Source organism: Trichosurus vulpecula, chromosome 8 (assembly GCF_011100635.1).
Source record: "Trichosurus vulpecula isolate mTriVul1 chromosome 8, mTriVul1.pri, whole genome shotgun sequence".
Classification (NCBI taxonomy): domain Eukaryota; kingdom Metazoa; phylum Chordata; class Mammalia; order Diprotodontia; family Phalangeridae; genus Trichosurus; species Trichosurus vulpecula.
The window spans coordinates 60050446-60076280 of NC_050580.1; the positions used below are offsets into that span (position 1 = coordinate 60050446).

General features: G+C 42.7%; 1 protein-coding gene and 1 pseudogene across 6 annotated transcripts in view; both read right to left on the bottom strand.

Annotated features, from left to right (window-relative positions):
• The window catches only part of KCNMA1 (potassium calcium-activated channel subfamily M alpha 1), a 901346-nt gene that overhangs the window by 750514 nt on the left and 124997 nt on the right, over positions 1 to 25835 (bottom strand). The gene's annotated exons all lie outside the window — the stretch shown is intronic.
• On the bottom strand, positions 11257 to 12344 carry LOC118828354 (annotated as a pseudogene).

Genomic DNA, 25835 nt, shown 5'->3' on the forward strand with positions numbered 1-25835 from the left:
AGCATTTATTAAGTACCTACTACACACCAGGCACTAAGCTAAAAGTTAAACAACCAGGAAATAAAATGAGAAGCAATTATTTACTTGGTGTTATTGAATGACTAATGACAGATTTGTAATAATATTATAGGTAGAGCCCCTTAGTGGTGCCGCCCTTGGAACAAGCTCAGGCCACATTCAGGCCCATCAAGCATTGGGACTTCCCCCATCTTGGAGCATGATCAAGTTTCTACAAAATCCAGGAGCACGTAGAGAATATTTGCACAGAGCTCCAACGTGGAGGAAGTCACATGCTTGACTGCAATGTGGACTGAACATGCTCTAAGGGGGTACCACTGAGGATAAGGGAGCAAGAAGAGATAGACAGACAGAGACAGAGAGACAGAGATAGAGACAGAGATAATAGATAAGTATAAATAAAGAGATAAATAAATAGATGCTAGAAAGAGATACATAGATAGATAGGTGGGTAGATGGATGGGTGGATGGATAGACAGACAGACAGACAGACAGATAGATAGATAAATAGATAGATAGATAGATAGATAGATAGATAGATGGATGGATCTATGATTTTATTGGTATAAGTAATTCCTGGATAAAGAAACTCTCTCAACCAATGCAGCTCAAGACCTTCTCTACAACTGATTATCACAGAGTATTGCCTGAGGCACTGAGAGGTTTAGTGGCTTTTCCAGAGTCACCCAAGCAGTATGAATTAGAAGCATGACTTGAACCCAGGTCATCCTGATCCCAAGGCCAGGTCACTGTCCACTGTTTTTTAAGCACTTTGCAGACTGTATCTTCACCAACTCTTCAGAATGATACTGTAGAGATTACTATCTCCATTTTGCAGACAAACAAACTGAATGACAGAGAGGTTAACTGGTCACATGACTAGTGTCAGAGACAGGATTTGAAGCCAGGTCATCTTGCCTCCAAGTTCAGCATTCTTTCTATTACATCATCCTGCTTCTTAAGGAGGTCATGTTGACAATGTCCAGTTTTTGCTAGTGCCTTCTGTCTGAGATTACCCCCAAGTGAACCCGTATATGTCTTTTATGTGAGTAGCTGTTTGCATTTTATCTCCCACATTACCCTGAGCTCCTCGAAAGCAGGGGCTGGTTTTGCCTTTCTCTCCATCCCCACCACTTAGCACAGTGCCTGGCATATAGTAGGTGATTAATAAATGTTGACTTGTTCACTTGATTTATTAAATCAAAGCCAACTTCATAATATTAGCACACTGAGAGTCATTTGACAAACTCCAACTCCTTTTAATCTGCCATCAACATAAAATCCAGCCAGAGTCAGCCTGGCAAAATCTAAGGAAAGGGGAGAGAATTGGGAAGAAGTATCTCCTATGGCTGAGACTTCAGCCCTAGAGCAGACAGAAGAGTCCCACCTTCTCATTCTACATGCTCCAACTTTCTGGGAGGGGACAGAATGCTGAGCCACCCCAGCCCTGGAAGGGAAATCTCTTTGTCTCCCCCTATGTCTTTCTTCTCACTTTAGCCCCTGCCAGATATCTTGTCCTCGACCCATCATGTATCATCTCCTGCCATCAGCACCTGGTGACCAATAATCCAAGCAGCCAAACCTTAGAGGTAAGATAAAGCAAAGAATGGAACATGTCCTTATGAAAGCTGCCTCCCCAGTGAGAATGCCCCCCTCGGGTACCCTGTGCTAAAGAAATGGCCCATGCACCCTGAGTCGAGATGGTTAAACACCATCTGCATCAGTTAAACACTGATTTAGTGATGTTTGGAGCTAATTTACATTAAAACTGATTTCCGTTCATCATCTGGACCTCTTCAGGCAGGAAATCATTCAAACATCCGTACTCCCCACCAAGTGTTGTAATTAAAAAATCCCTTCCAGGGGACATCATGCACTTTATTTCTTCCAACTTTAGGATTCGGGATGATTAGTAAAATGATGCTAATGGGTGGGGGGAGAAAACTTAATTGGGACTCAGAAGAGCGGTGTTCAAGTTTCCATTCTAGTAAGAGTAATAACCAACATTTGGAGAGCACCTATCATTTTGTATCAGGCACTGATAATTATTATCTTCACAACAAACCTGGGAGGTAAGGGCTGTTACTATCCCCATTTTACAGATTAGGAATCAAAAGTGGACAAAAGTTATGTGACTTGCCCAGCATCCTATAGCTTGTAAGTGTATGAGGTCAGATTTGAACTCAGGACTTCCTGACTTCAGGCCCTATCCATTCCAAGCTCTATCCACTGCCCTAGACAAGTAACCTTGGCATTGTGAGCCTAGTGACCACTTGAGAGATTTGGACTAGATAGTCTCTGAAGTCCCTTACAGATCTAAAATTCCAAAATTCTGTAATTTCCCTTCCTTCCCCTAATCCACAAGCCCCTATAGGGCAGGGGCTGAGTGGTTATGGATCTCTCAGAGCAGGGGCATTTAGCAGCTTTGACCAACAACAGCAATTTTTAGATAAAATTATCAGTTGGTTGGGGGTAGGGAGTGGAGAGGTTATTTCAACAAATTTAGCAGGAAACTTTGTCTTAGAAAGTGAAAAGATACAATTCCATGCAACAGGCAGCCACATATACTAGAAAAGCTAAAAATCAGAAGACCTAGAGCCTTCATGTTGAGGAAGGATCCAGGCTGGCCAGCCTTCATTCCTCTCCAACCCTGATTCTGGCTCTAGACTTTGCCATCATATCTGGGCTGCCTTCTCCCCCTGGAACATTCCCTCAATCCCTGCACGTTCTCACCCTGGAATGTTCCCCCTACCCCAGCTGTCCCTTTCTCCCATTGGTGAGTTCTTCCTGGAACCTCCATTTTGAGGAAGGGCCAAGGCCAGCCATTCGTCATTCCTCTCCTGGCTTTCCTTCTGACTCTCCAGACTTCGCCTCCAGGCTCCCACCACATACCTCCCCTACCCCTTCGAACTCCATCTTATGTTCTGTCCTCCTTTGTCAGAATGTAGAGTCACTCCTTGAGAGCAGCGACCTTCTTTCTTTCTGTTGTATTTGGAGCCCAGCACTTAGCGCCATGCCTGGTGCAAATTAAGCATTTAATAAATGCTTGTTGACCTGTTGACTTGACTTTATTCATACCTCACAGTGTAACCTGAGAGCGAGAACTCTCTGAGCTTCAGTTTTTATTCAATTCAGCCAACTTTTATCAAGCAGCCCCTACCTACAAAACAGATCAAACAGTCCCAGACCAGTGAGGGTAATCAAATAAGTAAACATATGGTAATTGGAAGAGGGAGACCACACTAAACTGGGAGGGTCAGGGAGGGACTGCACTCTAAGTATTGGGAACAGCTTGTACAAATGAAAAAGACGTAAAAGAAATATCACACCTGGGGAATAGCATAGTCTAGTTTAATTAGAGGATGCTTACTCATACCCTAAGTCAGTCAACAAGCATTTATTAAGTGCTTACCATGTTCCAGACCTGCTGTAAAAAAAAAAATGGGAAAACAGAGCAGTAACTAGGGTGGGATCATCGGGCCTTTATCCCAGGGAGCCAAAATTTAAAGGCATTTGAACTCCTGCAGCATAAGCTCAGTAGCCTCCCTACCAGCCTTCAGAGAAGCAGCTCCATCGTGGAGCAGGGTCTCTAGGTACACATATACTCCAAGAGCCAAAATTTCCAGCTATGATTCAATGGAAGAGGGAGAACAAAGCTGGATTATTTAATCCCTAAGGTCTTTCGTAGCTCCAAAATTCTATTATCTTTAAAATATTTGATTGAGTAGGAGCTCAATACTCAATGCTGTGTTAATTACCCCAGAAAGGGAAAAAGTATAAAATTGCAGTCCTTGTCTTTAAGGTCATTGGGAGATGAATGCATACATATAAAATACGATTAAATAAATGAAGTTAAATAAAATGCAAAATAAAGATAGGATAACTGTGAAAATGATGAAAAAATTTAGTACCATAGGAGGTCACAGAAGACCAAAGTCATTGTTCTGTAATATTTTTACTGTTCCATATCTTTACAAAGGTGTCAGGACTTGAGTTGGGCCATACAGAATAAGTCAGTGTTATTTTTTACAGTAAAAAATAGAGCAGCTAGGTGGCACAGTGGATACAGGGCCAGCCCAGTAACCAGGAGGACCTGAGTTCAGATCTGGCCTCAGACACACTTAAACCTGTTGGCCTCAGTTTCTTCATCTGTAAAATGAGCTGGAGAAGGAAATGGCAAACCATTCCAGTATCTTTGCCAAGAAAACTCCACACTGGGTCTCAAAGAGTATTACAGAACTAATCAACAAAACAATGATATATTTTACAATTACTTAGAACACACTGGCTTCCTTTGCCTCCTTATTCTCTCCACCCTCCATGACCCACCCCCAGAAATTTGCCCACAAACCAACTACTGGCTAAGTTTCTTATTGAGACCTCAGGTGAAAAAAAAAAACCTAACTCTGCTCACATATAGGAGGGACAATGAGGAGGGAAGTGGGGACAATTAGGCTGAGCCAGCCAGCCCTGAGCTGGAAAAGTCAGAAAGAGAAGCCAACCCTGCCCTCGGGCACAGCTGTAGGGTTTCTCCTTCCCATAGTTCAGTACCACGATGTGACTTTCAAGCAGTTCCAACCAAAGAGGAACACTCCCAGCAATCACAGGCAGAAACCTCAGAATCCCTAGAAAGAAGCAATGAACTGTCTGTTCTGGGTGGGGCACAGCTTCTTCCTTCGTGGCATGATAGCGAAGTATCCCGGTACTGTCAGCCCAGAGCCATTTCCCAGGGTTCATCACTTTTCCAACTCAGCAGCAATTCCCAACTGCTTTTTGCAAAAGCCACAAGACATATGGAGGCTTACTATAGTAGAAACTGGAGTTAGAAGGCCATTGTTGGAATCCCTAGCCCTTAAATAGCTGAATATCCTTAGGCACTATCCCCTCAGCTTAAGTCTCCTCTGTAAAATGGGTCCATACTCCCTGGCCTCTCCATCACACCAGGAGGTTTGACTAAAGCACTTCAGGAATTGTGAATCTCTGTATAAACATGAGCTATCATTGTAGTTGGTACCCTAGGGGAAAATTAAGGATATACAGTAGAAATAGGCCTTTCTGTGTTAGTCTGCACCCTAGGCCAGCCTTACAAGTAGCAAGCTTCCTGAATCAATCAACAAGCATGTACTGGGTTCCAATTATGTGCCAGGTAACATTGCAGGTGCTGGATAGTCAAATACAAAATAAGACAGTTCCAGCCCTCAAAGGGTTGACGTTCTCCTGAGGGTGGGTGGTGGGTACAACATAATAATGGTTAGCATTTATTGGTTCAAGACAAAATAAATAGACAAAAAACTGGGGGAATCCAGGAAGGCTTCTGGATAGAGGCAGCACTAAATCTCCGATCTTAATAATCTTGTCTCTGCCTTCTCCAATCTACCCAGCTGCAAAATGATCTTCCTAGGGTCCAAATCTGGCCATAGAATTTTCCTAGTCAAAATCTTTCAGTGGTTCTCCATTGCCTCTAGTATAAACTCCATACAAACTCCTCAGCCAGGAATTTAAAATCCTCTAAAATGTGGTTCCAACCTACCTTTCCAGGCTTCTTTCATAGTAATTCTCTTCGTGGGCTTTCTATTCCAGCCAAACTGGCCCACCAGCCGTTCCTTGAACTTGGCATGCCATCCCCATCAGAATGCTCTCACACAATCTGTGGGCTGTGCCTGGGATGCCCTTCCTCCTCAGTTTGGCCTCTCAGAATCCTTGGCTTCCTTTGATACTCAGCTTAGATGATGCCTCTTCTGGGAAGCCTTTCTGGATTGCCCCAAATTAATCTATTCACATAACCACTGCCCAAACCAGACGGGATGGACTGCAACAATTAAACCCTTGAAAAAATAAAAAGAAAGAAAATCCTTCCTTTCACTCTCCATGCAACCTGTCCTTTCAGACAAGAAAATGAGGTTAATGAGTAGATAGATGGTCTATGATGATGTCAGAGCAATCCTCACATCAGTGAGGTCTGGAGAATGGCAAAGTGACCTAATGGAAAGATCACCGAGCTTGTCTGGCCATCAGTTTCCTCAATTAGGGTTGGACTATATCTCCAATATAAGTCAAGAGAACAGGCAAATTCCCAGGATATCATAGAGTTGTTGCTGTTTTTATTAAATAAATTTATTTATTAATTTATATGCATTTATGATTGGCTCTTCCTATTATCCTCCAAACTGAATGGAAGGAAGAAAGAAAGAAAGAAAGAAAGAAAGAAAGAAAGAAAGAAAGGAAGGAAGGAAGGAAGAAGAGAAAAAAAGAAAGAAGAGAAAAGAAAGAATTGAACTGTGACTGGCCCTGCCACTCTATCTGGAAAAATATAAAAAATAGAGACTATCCCACAGCTAACCTCTTGTCCCCTGAAGGAGTTCCATCCTAGGCATAAAAACTAATGTGTGCTAGAATCCTCTGGGTCTCTGAGGCTACAGACCTAGTGCTTTTCTAAACATTCCCTTCTGCCCAGAAACTCCTCCACCCCTTGGCAGGAGGCTCCTCTCACCCTGCAATCCAGATAACTCTGTGGCCACACCATTCCCCTGGCTGTCTTTTCCCCCATGTGGGCCAGGAGATGTCCTCCCTTCTAACTGGATCAGTAAACATCACGTGCCCTGTTTCCCAATATGCAAAGTCAACATTTGTCCAGTTATCTTCCCTTCATCCCTCATCCCTCATCCATGAAGCAGATGAGTTACCATGGGGATTTGCCACAAGAAGGCCAATGTTCCAGATAGGAAATGGGATGTTCTGAGGGCAATCAAAGCATATCCGTCATCCAGTTTCCCACCTCTCCCTAAGAGCCCTGTACAGCAAGGATAAGTAAGGGTGATGATACTTTGCCCAGCCAACTGCCTACAAGTACCAGAATGGCTTCAACAGTTTTCCTCTAGGCAAAGACAGATAGATAGCTAGATAGATAGATGATAGAGAGACAGCCAGATAGATAGATAGACAAGTGGATGGATAGATAGATAAATAAATAGAAACAGATAGATAGATAGACGAGTAGATAGATGAATATAGATAGATAGATAGATAGATAGATAGACAGAAAGGAAGGAAAGAAAGAAGGAAAGAAGGAAAGAATGAAGGAAAGAATGAAGGAAGAAAGAAAGAAAGAAAGAAAGAAAGAAAGATAGAAAGAAAGAAAGAAAGAAAGAAAGAAAGAAAGAAAGAAAGAAAGAAAGAAAGAAAGAAAGAAAGAAAGAAAGAAAGAAAGAAAGAAAGAAAGAAGGAAAGAAGGAAGGAAGGAAGGAAGGAAGGAAGGAAGGAAGGAAGGAAGGAAGGAAGGAAGGAAGAAGGAAAGAAGAAAAAAGAAAAGAAAAAGAAATTTAAAAGGTTTTAAGGGATGATCTGTTGTTTCCCTTAGAGACCTGTGAATTAGACCTCTGGAGGGAGGCTGGGGGAGGGGTGATTGATAACACACACACACACACACACACACACACACACACACACACCCTGCTTAAGTAATAACTTCCATAATCATTAGCAGCTCCATATGCCTTCCCTTGCCAACTGGCCTGGAACTCGATGAAAGGGGCCATGGTGTGGAGGTCGGGAGGATGGGCTAAGGGAGAGGAAGGGCAGGCAGGGATACACAGGTCCCATGGGTAGTGTCACATTTTAACCCCAAGTGCTGACAGCCTCTACTTCTGAGCCTCTTCTGAACAAAAAGAACCGGTATTCTGTCACACAGGGGACAAAGGGATCTGTCAGCAGGGCCCGCCTGTGGCAACTACCCTGGGTTCCACTGTTCATCTGTCCAGAGCCTGCCTGCTGACAAGAGAACTATGTGGGCCACTCCTTCTTGTCCCCCATGGTCTCCTCCTTCCCAGGAGGAGCCTGCCAGTCCCATGTTCCCATGCCAGGCAATCAAGATGCCAAGAGGGCTTTCAACAATACGTGGAGGACAACGGGCCACGCAGGGACACAAGTTCAACACCCAAGGCAAAGCCTTTGCCCTGGCGGCTGGGAGAATGCCGCTGCCCAGCTGAGGTTCCCTGTAACTTCAGCCCTCTCTTCCCTGAAAGGTCCAGGTGGCTATGCTGGGGGAACCACAGGGGAGGGGCAGCTGCAGAGTCAGTCTGGAAAGGACACTGTGCTCCTAACCCCGGTGCTAACGAGCTGCCCACACTTGTTCCCAGCATGGTCAGGGATACAGTCCCCTTGCTGACACTTCACTTGAACTATTTTCCAATTACGAAGGGAGGGCTCGGCCTCCTATCAGCTTACAGGAGAGGGGGAGCTTTTCTGCCTACTCATTCTCACTCAACCATCCCAAACACCCAGGCTTAGTCCAGAGAGGCACCCTGCCATTTTTTCAGCCTGTCTAGAGTCAGACTCATGTTGAATATAGCATCTATTCTAGACTGTACACATGAAAACAAGATGCGCATATTTCTTAGGTGCTAAGATAAATACACACTACATGCATACTTACATGTGCAAGTGTTTCCCCCACTTAAGCACACTCATGGATGCAAAAAACCCAGATTTGCAAAGCAGGTCACTTAGGAGAGGGGTCTTACCTTCTTGGGGTATCCTGGATGCCCTCAGCATTCCGATGAAGTCTCTGGACCCCTTTTCAGAATCATGTTTTAAATGCATAAAATATATAGGACTACGAAGGAAATTGATTATATTGAAATAAAGTTATCAGACTATATTTTAAAAAAACTTTGTAGATTCCAGGTTAAGAGCTCTTTAAGAGTTAAGAATTTCTAAGTTTTTGTTGCTGTTTAGTCATTTCAGTTGTGCCCAACTTTCCACGACCTCATTTGGGCTTTCCTTGGCAAAGACACTGGAGTGGTTTGCCATTTTCTTCCCCAGCTCATTTTACAGATGAGGAAGCTGAGGCAAAGTTAAGTGACTTGCCCAGGGTCACACAGCTAGTAAGTGTCTGAGGCCATATTTGAACTCAGGAAGATGAGTCTTCCTGATTCCAAGCTGGCACTCTACCCACTGCACCACCCAGCTGCTCCTAAGTTTTAGGAGGCATTTATTTGCAACAAAGTTGGGGGATTGGGGCAACAGAAGGAAGGGAGAGAGGTTGATAAACAAGATGGTTTTATAGGATCTATTTCTATATCTATGAACCTATGAATTTAAAGGCCTAAGGTCACCGGGCAGTCATGAATGGATGAACTTTTCTCCGTTTTACAGCCCAGAAAGATGACACAAGATTTGAACTCAGGTCCATTGCCTCTAACTCTCACTTTCCTTCTGAGTCACCATGCTCATAATCAAAGAAAACACTAGCTTCTTGCCTTTGAAGCCGATTTGTTCTACTTTCAACCTTCACCTAGCTGTTCTTGGTTTTTGGTTTTTTGTTTTTGTTTTTTTTTTCAGGGCACCACCCGGCCACCAAGGTTTATTTCTTTGTTGATTCATTGACATTTGAAGTAGTTCTGAACTTGATGTTCTGTTTGTTTCTGGAAGCAGCCTGCCTTCAAGGTGGGGATTGGCTTGAGAGACCACAGGGCGATGCCTGACACACAGCCTGGAACTGAGGAGAAATGTGTTCTCTTTCCTTCTCTGCCCTGGCTTATTGTGTCACCTTGAGCTGGGCTCTTTCGCCACTCCGCGCCCCAATTTCCCTGTTTGTACAACAGTGTGCCTCGTTCCCTCCTTCTTCCCTCCCCCCAAATCCTTTATGCTATTATTAAGTGGCACACTAAGTAAAAGAGGTCAGTGCTACAATGAATTCTCCCTACCTACCCAAGGTTCTTCAAGGGGCCAGGCAGATAGCTCAATGTGGGACAGAGGTTCCTATTTACAGAGTATCAGAGGAGAAAGGGACATCCCACAGGCAGCCCTGTAAATACTACATGGGCATGCTCAGTGTAGAGAATGACATCCTGGAGAGAGACTAGAGGGGAAAAAATGTTTTAAATGTAGGACTCACCCAAGGGGAAAATAGATTTTAAAAATTGATATTAAAACACACACACACACACACACACACACCCCAAGTCAGGGAATCTAATTTTAGTAGCCATCTTGCCCCAGCAAAGCACTTCGCAACCAGTTATTTTGAGAAATGCTATTAGCCACAGGGTTATTTTTAAAGCCCAGAGTGTGACAGCCGTCTCTGACACAAACAGCAGCTGAAAGGCAGTAAATCCACAACCCCGGATGTTCTTTGGGTACAAGACTCCATTCAGGATGAGCTCCTCAGGTCCTTCTAATGCTTGGCCCATTTGTGCTGCCCCACCCCACCAAGCGCTACTGTTAGGTCCTCTGGGAAGGGAGTCCTTTTAACCTTGCTTCACAACCAAGTCCCTATATAGAGCAACTAAAACAATGGGTTTCCCAGCAGCCAAGAGATCAGGTGCCCTGACTTCCAAGAGCACAACAACCTTCAATGGCTCCTCGTTAGCTACAAATGAATTCCAGTTTCTTTAACCCATCATTCAAGAGCCCCTATAATCAGACCCCAACCAGATTTTTCTAGCTAGGTCTCCTCTATCCTTCACTATCTTCCTGCTCTGATGTCTCATCATAGCACCAAAGTCACTCAGAGTTCTGGAAGGCAATCCCAGGAGAACACAAGCACCAACCAGCCCTGCCAAACTGGAAAATTTCAGAGTATGAGCCTAATGATTGGCCTTGTGTACATAGTCCAAGAACAAGCCTGAGCTCAGAGGCTCATCACCAGAAGGTTGGCATGGACAAAAAAGAACGTTCTGAAAGGGCTAAAAAGGGCAGAAGACTGGGGTATCTACGTTTGCTACCCATCAGGCACATGTTAGAGTTCCCACACAAGCATCATCATGTTGAGCATCACAGCAAACATTCAAAAAAGTATCTATTGATGAGAAGACTTGTATGAATCAAACAGAACCAGGAGAATGCTCTACATAATGACCACAATCATGTTACGTAAGCAAACACAACTCTAAAAAGCGGCCAAATTCAAGTTAATTCTTTTTCCCCCTGTATTTTTTTTTATTTTCCCAGCAGACAATTTACGTAAAATCCCCCTTTAATTTAGTGTGACAGCTTCCCACAATAAACTATTTAAAGGGTAGATTTGGTCAAGAATAGAATGAAGTAATCAATCAAAAAGACATTCCTGCTGATTTTTTTAAGCCAATACATTCACCAATTATGTTAAATTTAAAAGAAAAACTCTGCAAGAGGTATTTTCTCAGTGTTGGCTCTTGCTAGGGTCTTTCTTGTCTTCATGCAAATGCTAGAGCTGCATTCTGTCAAGTGTTTATCATGCTAGACAATGGAAATACAGCTTCACTTGATTCCTAGCCCCTGGATCGAAGACTTTAAAGTCTTGAAATCCCCAATTGTTTTTGCTCCATCAATGCCAGTGGTGTGAAATTTGTGGCAGTCTTGCTTGTCCACTTCATAAACACTTGAGTGATACATTTTTGTGTAGCATGTCTAGAGCACTGTTGTGATCCTTAGTTATGTCTCTCTTGTCCATGATGTGGAAGTATTCCATGGCAGAGATGTGGTTTTGGATTCTCTGCTTTGGAATGTCTGATTTGGAGACAAAGGTCAAGGAATCATGATCCTCATAATCAAACAGCATGGGGCAGCAGTTATGGCCAGCAACTATTATTATTTAAAGAGACAAACAATCCCCTCAGAAGGGGTAGAACTCTGTTTTCAGCTATGAAACCATCATATTTCTAAAGACATCGGCAATTAATACAGTACTATCATGATTGACCCAAGAAAGACGGTTCCCACTGACAAAGAAACTCACCCCATGGACTCAACCACTACTTCCAAAACCACCAAATTCTGATATCAATTGACCAAAAGTAACCTTGGTGCTGGCTTTTCATCAGCTCCTTTAATGTAAACAGAAAAATCTTTGCATTTGACATCACAAGACCCAGCAGCCAGTAAAACACTGTTGGGGTACCAGTCCAAACTAAGAACCGTAGAAGGAATTGACTTTTATGCATTTGCTCATGACCAGACATTTTCAGACTTAAAGTAGCAAATGGAAATCAGTTTAACTCCACCACCTACACCAAATTTATTCTCCAAGGGAGACCATTTCACAAAGGTGGCTGAGCCATTAATCCTCAGGCTCACCAGGAATAGTTTCCAGATGCCATCTTTCTGTCTCCAGACATAGGTATGATGGTCTGCACCACAAGTTACAATTTGATACTTGTGATGTGTTCATTATGGTCCTTTAATTCATGGACTTTCACCCACTGGTTCTCATTCTTGTTCTAGATGTGGACTTTATAATTATTAGGGCTAAAAGGAATCTGAATATGGTCTCTGTTTCAAACATGGCAGGTGATTGACTCTAGTAAAAATTGATGTAAGGACATTATTCTTACTGTTTTCAAAAGGGAAAAAGCTGAGATGCAGAGGGTGCCGACAGGCCCCAGAGGGGAAGATTCATGAACTCTGGTCAGTCAACTCGAATAAGCTCTGGAGGGCAGGAGGAAGACGGAAGCCAGGAGGGAGCGGCTGACAGGGATCCCAACAAACTCAAATTAATTGTGATGATCTCGTATCCTTCTTATAGTGTCTATCATAGGGTCAATCCCATAGGAGGCATCAATAAAAACTTCTGGAAGGATAGATTGCAACTTATTCATCTGCCTGGTGGAAAAGACCACATGTTAGGTAGCTTCCTTTATCCCCAGATCCAATATAGTTTCAGTAAAAAATAGGTCACATTGACATATAGTGGCTAGGGGGAAGAGAGCTGTACTAATGGCCTACTATATACTCAGAAGCTTTCCAGGGCAAAACTATCAAATGGTGACGGATTAAAGTGGGTAGTTTCTACAATGGGAACAACAAAGGAACTTTTTAGCAGAAAGCTCTTGGGACCCGTGGGACCATGCTTCTGATTAATAACAGCCAGCATTTATACAGCACTTTAAGATTTACAAAAATACTTTTTGTTATCTCAGCAAAACTTCACAACAACTCTCTGAGGTAGGTGCTACCATTATCCCCATTTCACAGATGAGGACACTGATAGAAATGTTAAATGACTTGCCCAGGGTCATACAGCTGATAAGTGTCTGAAGTAGGATTTGAGCTAAAGTCATCCCCACTCCAAGTCTAGTAATCTATCCACTCTACCAATCTATCTGCAAAGGGAAATATTAGCTAGAATTTATGTAATGCTTTAAGTTCTATAGATATCATCTTCTTGTACCCTAGAAGGTAGGTGTCATTATTAACACCTTTAACAGATGAAGAAGCTAACGCAGACAGCATTTAAGTGACTTGCCCAGGATCACACAGCCAGTTAGTTAACTGTCAAAGTCCAGATTTGAATCCAGATCTTCCCCAACTCCAGGACTTGGAGTCTATCTACTGTGTCACCAGCTTTTTTACCAAATCAGTGGCAGATTCCCCAAATTCTTCAGCCTGGCTTACAGGTCATCCAGAATCTAGCTCTAACCTACATTTCCAGTCCTCCCCTTCAGGTGGGATATATATAATAAACAAACACAACTACTAGCTTTTATATGAACATGACCCCTCCCTCTCCCACCTATAAACACTCTACAGCCTCGCCTTCAAGTCTAGAATGCAATCCCTCTTGACCTCTGCCTCTCAGAAACCTTGTTCTTTGAGGTTCAGTTCCTCTACTGCCCTCTTCATGAGGCTTTTTCTGATGTCCTCAGTTGCTAGCAGTCCTTCCTTACCTCAATTTTCCTTTAGTTTGTTTATATGTAGAATTTCCTCTTCCTCCCTACCCCCAAGAGAATGTAAATCTCTTGAGGATAGAGCCTGATTCATTTTTATCTTTGTATGCCCAACACCTAACATGGTCCCTTGCACATAGTAGGTTTCTAAGAAAAGTGTGTTGACTTGAAATAAATTTTCTCTCTGCTCCACACTGTGTGACATAACATTTTATTCTTTCTTAAGATTCCCATTGGTTGTATCACTCTCCCAGAAGCCTTCATTGACCGCCCATTGCTTTTGATATCAAATTTGAAGCAGGAAGAACTACCTTTACTGTGCTCCATCCTTGCACTGATAGGGGGTGCAAGTTGCTAAAGTATTCAAAATATGAATTGCCTTCTAATATTTTATGAAGTCAGTTCACTACACTCCTCAGCCCAAACGTAATTCCTTAATAAAGTTACACACATTCATTTAATAAAGATGTATTAAGGGTTTCTTGTGTGAAGGACACTGCCCTAAAGCTCCATTGTGGAGCCCAAGAGGTATCAAGGCAGATACTGGCACTATTCCTGCTCTCAAAGAGGTTAGAATCTGGAAGGAGAGATAAGACAAGTATCCAATTAGCTAGCCAAAGCAGAATGTGTAAGTGTCATAAGAGAGGTCTGGAGGCATTGGGAGTTCAGGGGGAGGAGAGGTGAGACGCAATTGAATTCAACTCAACAAACCTCAATTAAGCCACTTACTATATGCTAGGAACTAGACTGAGCATGGAGAATACAAAGAAAGAGAGATATGGTTCCTGCCTTCAATGAGCTTATAGTCTACTAAGGATATAAGGTGCATACTAATAAATGCAAAGATATATAAAGTAATTTCAGGGAGGAGAAAGGAAAAAAACAAACATTTATTAAGCATCTACAATGTGCTAAATACTTTACAATCACTCAATCACTGTCTCATTCGATTCTCCCAACTCTAAGAGGTAGGTGCTATTATTATCCCCATTTTACAGGTGAGGAAACTGAGGCAGATGAAGGTTAGGTGGCTTGCCCAGGGTTACACAGGCATGAAGGCTAATGTCTTCCTGACACCAGGTTCAATGCTCTATCCGCTATACCACCTGGCTGCTTCTAGGGAGAGCAAGAATTAGGAAAGACATCACGTTAAATTGGACCTTGAAGGGAGACAAGGATTCAAAGAGGAGGGAAGGAGGCAGCATCTAATAAGTATATGCAAAAGTATGGAGGCACAATATGGAAGATCACTTTGGCTGCAAAAAATATTTAACGTTTCATAAAATAGTTGGCACCTGATATGAGGCTCAAAAGATTAAGAATTTCAGGGACTTTGACAGTACATTGGAGGAGATATTTTGGGATCTTCTAGGACCTATCAAATAATACAATGTCAATGGTCACCAAAACCCCAAATAGGGTTGCAAAGAGTCAGATACAACTGAAAATGACTGAGGAACAACAAAACAACCCAAGTTCTGGGGGAAGTAGTTCTTATCCTGCACCGAGATAGACAAAGTCAGAGGCAGAGACAAAGACTTCCTGATGGAAGCAAAGCATTGGATTAGAATGCCCCTATATAGTTCTGGATTTGCCAAGATCTAGTCATGCAGAAGTTGACACAGTCACTTCATCTCTCAGACTCAGTTTCCTCGATGAAGAAATTGTACTCCTAGGTGATTTCTGATGTGCCTTAGATCTCTAAAATTCTCTGATTCTCATACCAGGTCTATTATTCCCAAGAGCTGGTCAATTAAATAAAGGCCAAGTATGTGACCTTGCAAAGTTTGTAGGTATGGAGAGGATTTAAGATAAATCTTCTGGCAAGGATGAGTGAATTATCAGCACGTTATGCCTATATATTGACATGGGTACTCTCCAACCATTGGTTTGTTTATTTAACAGATGCTGTGATAGCATAGCTTATGTCTATATGGCTTAACACATAACTGAATGTCTACATAGGGTCAGCGAATCATGCCTATGTGAAGATTTCTATTAAATCCAGTAGTTTATTTAACTGTTAGCAACTGGTTTTATTCAGAACTCTAAGCCCTTCCTTTTCTTTATTCCACCATTTGGAGGGTACAACCTTGTAGGTTGGGGACTGAAAAGAACATGGAATCCTGGAGGCCAGTAAAATGATTGTGCTTCTTGTTAAAGAAACAGAAGGCAGGTGGAGACCTTACCATAGTCTCAACCAAGACGCTGTTATTCTTGGCATGTAAGATGGGTTGAAGTGTGACAGTGACTGAGGAAGGGAAAAGAATCCTAATAGAGTCAGTGACTATTAGGTAAATAAAGGAACTAGACTGAGAACAGAAAATTTCATAAGAGGCATCTGGACTTAGAAAGGAGGAGACAGGAAGGCCATTACACAAGATCCATTTCAGCAAATCACGATGAATTGAGAGGCAAAGGACCTATAGAGGTCATTAAGTCCAACCTTCTCACTTTACCCATGAGGCAACCAAGATCCACAGAAATCTAATGACTTTTCCAATGTTGAACAGGTTGTAAGTACAAGAGCCAAGATTCAAACCTGGGACCTCAGATTCAAAAGCTTCACCCCTGCTGCCACCTTCTCCCATTGGGGAGGCCCTCCCAAAGCTCCCATTTTGAAGAAGGGCCCAAATCAGCCAGCCTTTATTCTCCAGACTTTACCACCATCCCATACTTCTCCATTGTGGGTTCCTCTTCCATCTTGTCTTATCCCCTTAGGATGTAAACTCCCAGAGGGGAGGGACTGTCTTTCTTTTTGCCTGTATTTGTACCTCTGGTGCTTAGCGCAGTTCCTGACACATAGTAAGTGCTTCATAAATGCTTATTGGCTTAACAACCTTCCTCAGTCTCAGTTTCCTCATCTGTAAAAAGGAGATAAAAATAACTGAAACATTTCACAGGGTTGTGAGCTCAAAAGAGTTATGCGAATATTGTCTACAAAGAAATCATTTTTTTTCTTTTCCACACAATCCTGTCATCTCAGTGCTATAGGAAAGACCTGACAAGAAGTATCCCCAATTCTTGCAAATCATCACGGGCTCCACAACTTAGCTTTAAAGAATTGCCTGGGGCACAGAGAGGCCTTAGAGCAGTATGCGGTGATAGATAACATGGTGACCTTGGAGCCAGGAGGACTTGGGGGCCAATGCCACCGAGAGGCTATGCTACCCTGGACAAGCCACTTAAACCTTCCAAGTCTCGGTCTCCTCATCTGTAAAAGGGGAGGAGCTAATAATATCTTAAAGGGTCAAGGGAGATAATGAATGCCAAGGGCTTAGCAAACCTTGCATTGCTAGGTCAGTTTGGGCTATTATCACTTCCACTGTATCAACCTGCTCCTCATTTGACTGTTCTCCCTTTGACTGATAAGGATCTGTTTGTTCCCTTGCCTAAGGCTCCTTCTCCCTCTCTACTTTAGATGGTGCCACTAATAATTGCATTCCTTTTTTTAAAAAAAATTAATCATAATAAAGCACGTAAGGGAGGGAGAGAAAACCGGCCTTGTTGTGCTGTACTTTCTCTCTGGACTCTCTGTCCACCTGATGGCTAGCTCCAAGTGCTTGCCAGAAGCCCAGAGGATACCCCACATGGCCTCCAACAACAGAACCTTGCTACCCAAAACCCGGCTGCAGCTTTTTCTTTACAGAAGCAGACTCCGAGTGACTCATCCTGCCTGTTATTTCAGAGCCAGATTCCCTACCTCAATGCTGTCTTCTCAGCCCCTTCCTAAGATACATGTGTGTATTTATGAGGCAAGGGCCAGGATGTCAGGGCCAGGAATTCACAGGCAAACCCCCATCTCCCAGCTACCTCCTGAAGAAGTGACATCTCACCGCCCAAGGCAGGCTCAGCGATCCCCAGGACCTCTCAGTCATCAGAGGCCTCAGGGGAAGCAGCAGAGAGTCCTCTAAGTGGAGGAAGGTCAGGTTTGGCCTAGTTAAGTCCTAATGTCCTGTGGGGCAGGAGACAATTTTTTTCCACCTCCAAATTTGCAGTTCAGATTTGGGATGTGACAGTGATTTCATTGCTGAGGACACTTTGAAAGGCAGTAGAGTATTGTTGAAAGAACACTGGACCCGGAGCCAAAGGATCATAGATTTGAAGCTCGAAAGGACCTCAGAGGTCACGTAGCTGAATCCTTTCTTTTCACAGATAAAGAAACAAAGGTTACCCAAGGTCACACAGGGAATAAATGGCAAAGGCAGGATTCAAATCCATGCCTCCTAACTCCAACTCCAGTTATAACTTAACTGTTCTACTTTGTGCTTAATAAGAAATATCTTTGTCTCCAGGTGGCTTTACATTTCTGCTACCCATATGACCCTGAACCTCAGTTTCTCCATTTGTAAAACAGAACAAGTGATATTTCCTCTGCCTCGTTTCTCAGGACTTTGGTAAGAACAAATAAGATAATGCCCGGAAGATGCTTCGTACAAGGTTTAGCTATTATTATCCAGAAGGCACCTCATCAATCACATAGACTGAAAGCATGCCTCCAGGTGGCATCATTATCCTCATTTCCAAGAGGGTAGCTGAGGCTGGGGAGATTAAGGCACTCACCTCTGCATCTTCATCCAAGCTATCCCTCCCACCTTCAGTGACCACTTCCTCCTCTCCCCATTTACAAATCGCATCCATCCTTCAAGGCCTTCCCCCTTCGGGCAGTCTTGTCTGACCATCCCAGCCCACACAGGATCTCCATCTCCCCTGACCTCCTAGAGGATTTATTGTCTACATCACACACCTTCACATTTGATTACATATTATCCTTCATCATCATCTTAAAAAAAAAGTCATTCATTCAGCAACCATTTATTAACCATTTATTATATGTGCAAAGCACCAAGCAGGATAATGGAGGAAACACAATGATAAGTAAGATGTGACCCCTGTCCTTGAGGAGATTACAGTCTAGCAAGGGAGATACAATACAAACACAAAAGTGTTATTCATAGGCTCTGGAAGGAGGCCCTGTTGTTTGCCATCAAATATCTCCCCTTGGTCTTTTCCCCTACCCTCATCGCCATCAGCACGGCATCTCTGTCATTCCAATTAATTATCACACAAAGACATAAACATCCATTGAGTAATTTTCCTAAAGCACAGGTCCGATCCTATCAGTTCCTTACCCAAAAATTTTCAGTAGCTCCCTAATGCCTATAGGATAGCAATAAGGAATAAGATCCATGATTTTATTGTTAGAAGGAACTCTCAGATGAAGAAATCCCTTCTGTGATGCAAATCGGAACCTTCTGTATAACTTAGAGTCCAAGAGAGCTGCCTGGAACACTACTGGACATTAAGTGACTTAGCCCAGGGATATGATGCTAGTATGTGTCAGAGGCAAAATATAAGCACCAGTTTTCTGTCCCCAAGGCCAGCTTTCTATCCACAACACCAGTCCCAATAGGATAAAACACTCACTCACTGATTTAACATTTAAGGCCTGAAATAATATAGCTCCAACTTACCTTACTCCAACACGATTCTAACTGATAATCAGTAAACATTTAAGAAGCAACTATTATGTGCCAGGGATATAAAAAGAGGCAAAAGTCAGTCCCTGCCCTCAAGGAGTTTACAATCTAATGATTTCACATGACTCCCATCATCAAAGGCCTTCATCTGTCATGACTAAAACAGACTCTCCTCATCTCTGAATCTGTCTAGTGGTTTCAAGTTTACCAGTATCTCCTCTGAGCCTCATAATGCTGGGAGGCACTTTTTTTAAAATAGGAATTGTAATTTCCTTGGTGAGGAGAACTCCCAGGAAGGGAAAACCCTCTACCCAAGCAGGTTGACACTTGTCAGCCATTCACAGTCTTAGAGAATGGCCTGGGGCACTCAGAAGTAAAGTGACTTGCCAGTGGGCAGTAAGTGTTAGAGACTAGACTTGAAGTCACTCTATTGAACTCAAGGCCCTGGATCTGCTACACTGTGGGTACTGTTAGGCCCATTCCACAGGTGAGGAAATAGAGGTTCATAGAACTTAAGCACTTGCCCATGGTTACACAGCTTGTCTGGCTTAAAAAATATAAAATAATCCGCCCAACCTTACTTAGACAAGGTATTTTAATTCTTGTGGTCTCAGTTTCCCTGCATACAAAATAGGAACAATTCTCATTCCATGTTATGAGGATGAATTGTGGTTTTTGTGGGCCCTATTGAGAGGTACTGGCTTTCCAGACGCTGACTGATTAGGTCAGCCCCACCCAAAGTTCTGGGTAGGAAGCCAGAGCCTTCTGCTTTACCACTTTGGTGAATAAAGACAGGAACTCTGGCTTAGTGCCTCCTTCAACCATGCAATCACCTTCAATAAAAGGGTAAATAAACATCATAGTCTGGCTGTGTGACTCTGCAAAAAGGGGGATGGAAGCCTGGCAGGAACTGGCAAGAGTCCTATTCGTGGGCTCTGGAAGGCCCTGGTGTTCGTCAGCAAATACCTGCCTTCAGTCTCCTCTCCTACCCTGGCCTGTAATAGAAAAAGCATTAGACTTGGAGTCCACACCTGGGTTCAAATCCTAGTTCTCCTACTTAAAACTTACTACTACTTACTAGATAGTAAGTACTACTTACTACCAAGGCCTTGGTTTCTTCATACATAAAATAAGACCAGGAATCTTTAACCTAGGCTCTGAGGACTTTTTTTTCATATTTTGATGACTATATTTCAGTTCAATTGGTTTCCTTCATAGTCTTATATATCTTATTTAATGCATTTAAAAACATGATTCAGTGAAGGGGTCCATAAGTTTCATCTTTCCTGATCCCCCTTAATGCTAGTAGCTAATAGCTCTTTCTATAGCTTATCTCCAATTATTCCATTTCTACCTTGTTTGTAGATAGTTGTTTTCATGTCATCCCTCTCCCCCATTAAATTGTGAGTTCCTTGAGGGCAGGAAATGCTTTTTTTGCCTTTCCTTGTATCCCTAGCACATAAAACAGCACATGGCACATAGTAGGTACTCAACAAATGTTTATTGACTGACCCAACAGCCAAAGGGGTCAATGGCAAAAAACAAGTTAAGTATTAGATGATCCCTAAATCCCTTTTCATCATCTCTGGATGCTTTGCATATAGTAGGCATTATTATCTATTGAATTTAATTGATTTTAAGTTTTATTGTTATCTTTCATTTTTATCAATCATTTCTCCTTAATTGTACCCATTCCCCCATGCTATCTTTTGTTTAAAAGAAAGCATCTGAGCTGACATGGTATCTGACAGTAAATACCAACCACATCCTGCATCCATAATCCTCCACGTCTCCAATGAAGGGAAGGAACAGCATTTCCATCAATCCATTATCCCCCTGGAAATTGTTCTCTTGAGCTGAATGGAATGAAATGGAACGAACTCTGTGACTATGAACTCATTCAGAGCCATGAGAAGTAGATTTCTTTTGAAGACCGTGTTTCCTCTTTTTGCCTCTTCTCTTGGGAAAAAACAATTATAAGTCAACTGAAAAGCAAAAGGTTACCACGAATCCATCTTGGGAGAATTTAACAGCTTTGCTCTTGTGAGGGTAATTACACTTTCTCTTTGAAAGCCCCGACTTTCCTTCTGACAATCTCCTTGGAGTGCTTCCCTCTCAGATGGGAGACTCTGATCATTTGCTCCATAATTCATCCTGTTTTGCCTTCACCTCTTCAATTACCCAGGCTCATTCACTGATGATGCCTCAGGAAGTACCAGCCCTTCTGGATGTGGCAAAAGCCCTCAGATCCCCCTGGCCCACAGCCAAACCCAGAGTCCTCTCAAGAAGATTTCAAAGAGGGCAGACAGAGAAAAATCTTCAGGTGTTCAGGGACTTGGCTCATGGTGCCCTGGGCCCAGGTAATAGTTAAGGACACTGTTAGAGTAGTTATTCATCCTTAACAAAGGGGGGAAATGAGAGAGCTTGCAAGCCTTTTCCTTTGAAACCAGGGCCTTCCAGAAATGTGGCTGCTCTTGCTTCCAGAAACATTCCATATCCTCCCAGCTCAAAATTCCAAGCCGATGAAACCAAAATTAAACTAAGGCAAGAGAATAAAACCATAAGTAATAAGAAATGCATTGAGGGGACAAAGAGGTATGTAGATACAAAGACTTACTGAGAAGGTTATTTAGAACACATAAAGAAAGAGGTCCCTTCCAAGCCTGCCGACCTCAAAGTCTCCTGGGCAGGGTTTTCAGAGGGTGTCTCTTCTCAAAGCCCTATCTGCACCATTCCCCCATCCAGAGAAATCCATGTCATAAAAAAAACAAAAACAAAACCAGGATGGTCCCTCCTATCCAACTCTGTTCCCAGACTCAGCAGCGTAAACATCCTTCCTACTTTGGGGTCACAGGATCAGAGACTGAGAGCTGAAAGTGACTTAAGAGGCCATATAATCCAACTGTCCCATTTTACAGATGAAGAAGCTGAGGCCTAGAGAGGTTGAGCCACTTGCCCAAGGTTATAATAAGTATAAAAAGAAGGATTAGACCTCGGATCCTTTGATTACCAATCAATGATCTTTCTCCTGTATAATGCTGTAATTCTAGAGAAGTGCCCTCATTCTGGGCCAGTTTGGAATAAGGGGACAACATTGTTTTACCAGAGCTTTGTATGTACCACATCCTGATAGAAATCTCCAAACACAAACTACAAACTCAATATTCCTCCCTATGGATATATCATGCTCCTGTTCAATAAACTACAATGGCTTCCTATTACCTCCCGAGTTAAATATAAAATCTTCTCTCTGGCTTTCAAAGCTCTTCATGGCCTAGCCCCTTCCCACCTATCCAGTCTTATACCTTACACTCCTCTATGCATTCTGCAATCCAGTGACACTGTCCAGATGGTCCCTTACCACAAAACACTACATCTCCTTACCGACTTCAAATTGCTGTCCCCCATGCCTGGACTTCTCTCTCTCCTCTTCCCTGGATTCCTTGGCTTCTTTTGAGTCCCAGCTAAAGTCTCCCCTTAAAAGAAACCTTTCCAGTCCTCCTTAATCTTAATGTCTTCCCTTTGAGATTGCCCCCAAATTGTCCTGTCTATAGCTTGTCTGTACATTAGTTATTTGCATGTTGTCTCCCTCATTAGATTGTGAGCTGCTTCAGAGCAGGGACTATATTTTTCCTTTCTTTGTATTCTCAGTGTTCAGCCCATAGTAGGTGCTTAATAAATACTAGTTGACTGACTATGAGCCATGAACTTGATACAAGGATCAGTCTCTCCTAAGTCCTCACTAAAGGCAAGGAAATAAAGATGCACACCCACGACCAAGAGTACAAACCGAGCTATTCAATTCGATTCAACAAATATGTATTAAATATCTTCTACTTGCGCGGCATTGTGCTAGGTATTGGGAATACCCAACCCCCCAAAAATGAAACAGTCACTGACCTCAAGGATTTTACATCCTATTCTGCTTTTAAAAGTCTGAAGGTAGCAGATCTTTTTTTAAAAACATGGTTATAAAAGCACTGTGTAAACCTTCAAACACTACATAAATAAATTCAAGATATTATGACCCTTTCTATACACCATCTGGGCTTTTGTGTTCTTTCAGGAAGCAACAAAGGGAGTCAAGAGTTCTGGAGAAAGGCTAATTGAATCACACTGCTAGTGGCTTGAGCCAATCAAGCAATTTCTCCTTTCTGGCCCCTAACCCCAAGTCTGCCCTTCCTTTAAAGCCCAGCTCAAGCAATGCCTACTCCATTAGGCTTTTCCTGGTGATTCCAGCCTGTAGTAATGGCTTCCTTATCTGAACTCTGAGAGTATTTATCATGTGCCACAACCACTGGGCTTGAGGTTTTCGGGCAGAGGATAGAGGACAACTTATTGGGTATGCAGTAGTGGGACTTTTCTTTAGGGTATGAATTAGACCATGTGGTCTCTGAGATTCTGCGACGAAGCACCTGACTATAACCTGTCTTATTCCTTAATCGTTTCCTAAAGTGCATTTGGTCTTATGTCCCCAACTAGATTATTATTAACTCTTTGACGATGAGGATCTTATCTTAGACTTTTTATGTATCCCTTATGGAACCTGCATCTTTACTGGGCACCCAATAAACTGACGATAGTAGTATTCACAGATGGAAAAGATCTTAGAGATATGTTAGTCCAACCCATTCTTTTATAGCCTGAAGGGCACTGAAGGGAACTTACTTGCCCATGATTACACGGGTAAGATGTAGAAAAGTATAGATTTGAACCTGGGTCCCCTGAATCCAAATCCGGTGCTCTTCCCACTACACCTGGTTGTCTTCTTTCCAAAGAGGTGATTAATTGGTTGAAATCATGATGATGAAGACTTGAATTTCCCAATTCCAATCTCCAAGAGACATCCTTGGTTCTCATTCCGCTCTAAGCCTCTGTCTGCTACAGGAATGCCTAGGCTTCATGATTTCCAAATTTATACAGTTGTAAGTACACTGGGTTCCTAGTCGGATGCCTCATCCTAGCATAGAAGCAGGCCTGACTATTTTGCTGGCCTTTCCAGAAGAGCACCAGCTCCGACAGGTACTACCAAGTCAGCAAGACTTTGAGTATGGAATGGTCTGAGCTCAGCTAAGGTCAGAGAGAGGAAGGTGACCAGCACAACAACAAGTTTCTACAACAACTCAGAAAACTATTTCCCATGGTGCGAAGAGGTTATTTTCTGCCACCTCCACCAGTGAAATCATAGTTTTGTTTTGTTTTGTTTAACCCTGCAGATATATAAACAAACACCTTCTAACACACAGAGGTCACCAATTTTATGTTACTCAGTACTGCTGAATCATGCCTATCGAGAATGCCACAGAGATATCACAATTATTCAAAATCCTTCCTTTTCCATGGGATGAATTCTTCCAAGTTAACTTCAAGGTTTAGAATATTATTCATCATTTGTATTACATGAGAGGCTGCTCAATTGAATGTCTTTGATCTACTCATAAATCTGAGGCCTAAAAAAATAAAATACAATAAAAAGGTGCTGCCAAGAGCAAAAGCCTCAGCTCAACAGAATGCCACCTTCTCTCCCACCCATCCCCTTGATGGATCACATTCAGTTTGATAGCCCTGGTACACCCCGGTCTAGATGCAGAACGGAGAACTCTCATCTGAAGAAAAATGGATTATGTCAGGAATAGAAGGGACTTTAATGGTTATCTTATCCAATCAGAAGGCAACTGGGGGTGAAGTCAATAGAGTACTGGAACTAGAGTTAAAAAGACTTAAGTTTAAATCTGGCCTCAGAGCCTTACTAGCTGTGTGGCCCTGGGCAAGTCACTTCACCCTGTTTGCCTCAGTTTCCTCATCTGTAAAATGACCTGGAGAAGGAAATGGCAAAACACTCCAGTGCCTCTGCAAAGAAAACCCCAAATGGGGTCACAGAGAGTTGGACACCACTGAAAATGACTGAATTACAATAATGATCCAATCAGAATTAGAATAAGAATCTTCTCAACAGCATCTCAGGCATCATCCAGCCTTTATCTGACTGTGTCATAAGAGAAAAAAAGCTACAAATAAAAGCAAAAGAAAGCCCTTTCTAGTCTCCTCTTACTCCAATTGTCAACGATGACCTGAAATCTGCCTCTCTGAAGACTCCTAGTAACACTCCTGGTTTTGCCCTCTGGGGCCGATCAGAATGCATCTCTTTCATCTTCTACAGAACAGGCCACCATATATTTGATGACCACTCTTCCACATTCCCAGTCCTTTGTCTTTTCTTGTCCCAATTAAACCTCTCCAGGTCCTTCCCTGAGCCTTCCAATAGTCTCCAACTGTCCACACTATCCCGACTCCCCTTCTCTGGACATGTTTTGGTGCTTATCAATGTCTTCCCTGAATCATGATGCTAGAATTGATCAACATACCCTAGACATGGTCTGACCAGAGCCCAGTACAGTGGGAAGATCGCCCCTTTGTTCCTGGATGCTAGGCCACCCCAGGCAGCCAAAGATTGAATTCTCTCTCTCTCTCTTTTTGACTCTCATGTCACAGTGTTGACATACATATCGAACACCTAGTCCACTAAGATCCCCAGATCTTTTTCTCAGCCATTGTCATCTAAATCCCCGCCCTCCATCCTGCTACTGATTTTTTTCAAGGGAAAAAGGCAACAAGTGTTTATTAAGAGCCTACTAAAGTGCCAGGCACTATGCTAAGTATATTATCTCATGTGATCCTCACAACAATCCTGAGA